The sequence below is a fragment of the Epargyreus clarus genome, unplaced genomic scaffold, assembly GCF_041222505.1.
Source record: "Epargyreus clarus isolate Ecla_fem2 unplaced genomic scaffold, WU_Ecla_fem_2.2 ptg000002l, whole genome shotgun sequence".
NCBI lineage: Eukaryota > Metazoa > Arthropoda > Insecta > Lepidoptera > Hesperiidae > Epargyreus > Epargyreus clarus.
Genome location: NW_027332210.1, coordinates 5,854,791 through 5,860,696, shown reverse-complemented (window position 1 = coordinate 5,860,696; position 5,906 = coordinate 5,854,791).

Genomic DNA, 5,906 nt, shown 5'->3' with positions numbered 1-5,906 from the left:
CATTTCACAAAGGTTTATATTCAATGCATCTGTGGATTTATGGGCGTGCTTATTGTTTCTGTCGTTAATGTCTTTTCGGGTCCTTCGTTTTAATTTAAATGTTAACGTAGACAGAGTCAAATAATCTTTCGAAATTGTGAGCACTTAGTGGTTCGACTCCGTAGGCGCCACCGCCTCACTTATTATTTCTGTAGGACTACCATGAGTTTACAAAAGTATTACTCGCTAGCGACTGCGTAAAATAAATGTATGAAAAATTGTACAGCGCCTCTGGTGGTTACTCGTAGAACTAAAATCCGTAGTGACGTAACTCGATACGTAAAAATCCTATCGAAATCAAATCGCTAGCGAATGTCATTATGATCTATTGCCATACAAATTCGGTCCCATGAGTCATTAATTTGACAGACGTTGTCAAGAAATACCGTAACGATAGTAGTTATGTTATTCACTAGCAAAATGACAATAGTTTTCTATTTACCATTTCTATAGTGGCGTTTCTATGCCAACTCATGGTAATGCTACTGCATCATAATAGCAGTGTTAAGCGCTGCTGTGTTCTGGTTTGCAAAGCGTGGTAAAGCTGACATACTTATCCGAGGCGTTTTAACTTAGTCAACGCGTATGTGGCAGACCTCAGTTAGTCCCTTAATATTTATTGGGGTTGTTTATAGATATCCTTGGGCGGCAGAAGCTATTTGTGCCGTAAAATAATGTTAAACATTATGTGTTAACATTTGAAAAGTACGGTTAAACAGAGACCCGTAGAAAATACAAGGCGTTTCAATTTAGTTCTTAATAGCCCTAAATAATTCGTGAAATGTAGCCGATCTCATATAAAACTTTCAAGCCCCTGTCAGAGGTAGATTTCATATATCTATTCGGTAACAGTGAATAGTCACCAGGGGGCCTACCATCTTTTAAAAACCATCATAGTTCAGGAAAGTTTCATTTCCTCCTTAAAACAGTAAAATATTCTGGCATACACAGTTGAACAAACTTAACCACTTATTAATTTTTCGCTTATCCATTGTATAAAACCAACTGAAATTGTCATATTTTGCATGAAAAGTTAAATTTCCTGCAAAAAAAAGTAAAAGTATGATTAAAATAATATTGTTTTGAGAGATGGTAGTAACCCCCCAGTGCATGCATCCTCGTTTGCTAATAAAGCCATGGGAATATGAAATGAGCTTCGGGTTTTTAACATTTCAACCAAAATATAAAAAAGAGACATCAACAAGTCTTATGTATCAGTATCACAGTGTGATAACTGAAGCGTAGTGCAATACAACACTCAGGAAGTGTTACCTTCGTAGTTCCACTGACGCATGACTACAACATAATAGCAGCAATGTAACACAACTCTTTTTATAATATAGAAGTAGCTAACACACAATCCACCTGATGGTAAGTGACCATTGCCGCTCATGGACATCAGTCTGAAATGGATTTATTTTATATTTGAGTCTAACGATAAAGCAGACGTGCTATAGTCCGCGCCAAACTAGTAGTCCGCTCTTAAGTTGTTGCGAGCAGGTGTGGTCATACAATTTGTTATGGCAACGCGATTCATTTCTATATTCAGAGCGGACTAGCAGTTTTACGCCTTTTACATGATGGAAAGTAGTCAACGTCGCATATGAAGATTTGCAAAACCAGAAGAGTTGCAGAGGATTACAGACTATCTTGGATTACAGATTATCTGGAATGGATACCGGATAATAATAGGCTTGTCTGAGGTTGGCCACAGACCCGTTGCTATACTTAGGACTAAGTTAAAACGCTTCGGATAAGTATGCTTCGTACTACACTTTTTCAGTTGAAGAGTTCAGTGTTAAGCGCTGCTGTGTTCTGGTTTGACGGGTGTGGTAGAGATACGTATATTGCAATGTAGTGTTCAGGGGTAGTAGTCGTCAAATTTCAATCTATAGGAGCCAAAAATAGATGATTGCTCCCGTTACTAAAAACTACTTAAATCATTTTATTTACAAAACAAAATATTTTGAAATTCAATTCAACCCTCATAGATAAAACAAAAGGCTCTTTCACATTTCTAATAGTATGCTGATAAAAGTACTGGGTACAAAGATTTAAACTAGAGCCTTCGCAGAAGATAAAAGCAAATTGGAAAATGGAAAATGAATCATGCATTTTGAGACAAAATGAAATGATTTCGATTTACGAGTATATATTCAGTGTAGTTATATTATACTACTTTTCACCCGCGACTTCAGTCATGTAGAGTCCGCGCCAAACTGCTAGTCCGCTCCGAATATATAAACAAGTCGCGTCGCAAGGGAAAAAATTATCGGTACGAAGACAGTGCGACACGCCCCCCCGCCCCCCGGCCGCTCCCCGGCCGCCGTCCGCTGCCCGCACTCGCCTACGGGTTCATAGCTGCGTTAGTGTGCCCTTACTGTTGCTAGGGATATATGCTTGTAGTTGTGTTTGACCGCATTGGCTCTCTGAAGGACACCTGCGCGCATTAACTTCAGAGCGGACTTGAAGTTCGGCGCGGATTAAACACAAGTAATTTAGTCTTCATCATCGTCATCAACAACCCATTACTGTCCCACTGCTGGTCTCCTCTCGTAATGAGAAGGATCAGGCCATACATAGTCCACCGCGCTGGCCAAGTACGTATTGGTGGACTCCACATACCTTTGAGTTTTTTTTTATAAATCTCAGGTATGCAGGTTTCCTCACGATGTTTTCCTTCACCGTTTAGCGAGTGATAATTATTTTTTAATACGCACATAACTTTGAAAAATCAGACCCCTCGGACCTCGGACCTCAGACTCGGACCCCTCGATCGAGAGGCCAAGTTTCTTAACCACTAGGCTATCACACCTTTTTTTGTCTTCAAAAATCTTCAAAAGAGGCAAATTATTTGCGTTCGGGATCAGCTAGTATATCTATTAACATGTAGTTATATTGCACTGCTTTATTTGATTTAACTCTTTTCAGAATCGAAATTTGTCAATATTTGATGGCAGAAATGTTTTTCGATCTTTTATAGGCAAACATTTTATAGATTGATTATTAATATGGGCGTACTATTAGAACTTCTATTAAACGTATTTTACGATATCCTCCCTATAAAATAAATAACTTCAACAAAAATAATCCAATGGAAAAGTAATAAAAACTTGAGCAAAAAGTTTATATTTTTTCTACAACATTTGAAGAATATCAATTTTCAAGATACAACTTAGGAAAATTGCGGCATTTTATGGAATGCGATTATAAAAATACAGAAGAAAAGTTCTATTTTTTTGCTGTATCTCAAATTTCTTTTTGTTCAGCACAATAGGACTGTGCCTATCTATAAAGTGTATTTTTACGAAGGGTCTCAGAAATGTGTGTATTGTAGATCGATTTGTAGATTTATTTTTATTGGAGAATTGTTTCTACATTGAACTTACTATAATTCCTCACGTCTGCTATTGTGTCATATCCAGGGCCGGATGTGAAGGTTAGAAGGCCCTCGGGCAACGAAAGACCAAAGGCCCTTAATTATTTTCCGAATAAAAGGAACAATTTATCTTCATCATGTCTTTCAAAAAAATATTGCCAACATATAATTTTTTTTTATTTTTGAAGGTGGAAGAATCCTTTGTGGTTCAACTCCGGTGGCACCACCGCCACACCTATCTCTGCCTCATATCAGCAGTGTTAAGCATTGCTGTGTTCCGGTTTGAAGGGTGTGGTAAAGGAGACATACTTTTCCGAGGCGTACCATCTTAGTCCTCAGGGGTAGCAGCGCATCTGTGGCTGACTTCAGTTAGGAATATCCAATCCTATCTGGGGTTGATTACAGATGCCCATGGGCGGCAGTACCCACTTACCATCAGGTGGACTGCATGCTAGTCTGCTACTCCCATATTATTAAAAAAAAAAACTAAAAATAACGCGTACGTCGTGCGACGTTCTTTCTTGGAGTTAGGGTGGTTTGATTTTTTCAGATTTGCACCTTGTAAAATTACGCCTGACGCTAGGAACGTAACATCACAAAACCCTTACATTATGATAAAGTAAACGTGTACGATAGCATGCGCTCTGTATGACAGCTAACTACAACTCGACGCTAAAGCGCGGTGACATGATCTAGGTACTCCTAGCGCTCTAACGCCCTCTCGCGCATAAGTTACGCGTTCTGTGTGGCCGGTTCTTATATACTCTTTTTAACACGCTTTTATTAGCTTGGGTTGTATGTATGTATGTGACTATGTGACGGAATCTTTGAACCCTAGTTCCATCCACTTTGAACGTTCAGTTTAATTCTAAATTTTAAAGAATTATCAAAAACTGATGACAATACACGATTTTAATAATTTTGTCCCATTGTCCTTATCAACATCCTCAGGATTAACGATTTTCGAGGCGAGATTGTTCGAGCGCCTTAGAGAAAGTTCATCGCAAAGTTACTTGATTGCAACAATTATTGCTTTTTAGTTTCAATAACAGTTATAGTGTGGTTTTTAGTATTGAAAATAACAATGTTATTACACCTCAGCCCCACACTAGGATTCCCTGTAACATGGGTGCCGTGGACACACAAATACGAATACACAAACACCCAGGCCCAGGACAGAAATCTAAATTCATTTAGATATGTGTCTGGCCAGGAATCGAACCCGGAACCCTCTACGCCCCGGACCGCTATGGTGACCGCTTCGCCACGCGGGTCATCAAATAAATCGCTGGTCGTTAAATGAAAAATACATTAAATTTTTATTCCAAAGCCAAATAATGAATGATTAAATGGTTGTATTAATAATAAACGACATCTAATCGAGTCGTGGAGGTGCGTGAGCTTCGGTCCAAATTAACTTGGAAATGACTTCATTTTTTTAACAGAGCAATATATTTATAGAAATGCCATTAGTTAAACTATAGTGACAATTTAAGCGCATGTTAATACTTTTACTTTACTCCGGTGGCTCGCTGACCCGAAGTGAGTCTTGGCCTCCGATACGAGAAGTCGCCATTTCTCCCGATCCTGTGCAATTTCTTGCCAGTTGTGTTGTTCTAGCTCCCTGAGGTCCCTGACTGCTTCATCTTTCCAGCGGTATTTAGGCCGTCCAACTGGTCTTCGCCCGTCAGGAACACCTAGGTATGCGCGCTTCGGGGCTCGATCTTCTCCCATTCTCTCTACGTGTCCGAGCCATCGGAGTCTACTTGATTTCGTTTCTCCTATGACGTTAGGCTCGGAGACCAGATGTTTTATCTCGCGATTCTTACGTTTTCTCCAACGGCCATCCTCTCCTCTTGTTGGGCCAAGAATAACTCTGAGTATCTTCCTCTCTGCTCTTAGGAGCTTATTCTCTTCTTTCTGCGTAAGTGTCCAAGTTTCGCAGCCATATGTCAAAGCGCATGTTAATACGCATTCAAAAAGCTGTACAAACAAAATTCTTGATATGTTTAAGATATCGAATTCTAGAATTCAACTCTACAATTAAGGTGGCAATTTAAGGTGGTAGAACCCTTTGTGGTTTGACTCCGGCGGCACCACCGCCACACCTATTTCTGCCTATTAACATAATGTTAAAGCTGCTGTATTCTGGTTTGAAGGGTGTGGTAAGGGAGGTACTTTTCCGAGGCGTTCCAGCTTAATCCTCAGGGATAGCGGCGTATCTGTGGTCGACCTCAGGTAGGTAGGACCTCAGGTAGTAGGACCTCAGGTCAATCCTATCTGGGGTTGATTATAGATGTCCATGGGCGACAGTAGCCACTTACCATCAGGTGGACTGCATGCTCTTCAGCTATTTCTATATTATTAAAAAATCATGTGACAGGCAAAGCAACGATGGAATCTCTATAGATATATTACTCTATGATCCCACAATCGTCTATCAGCGCTTTGATCACAATTCGATAATAAAGCTACTTGTTTATGAGTT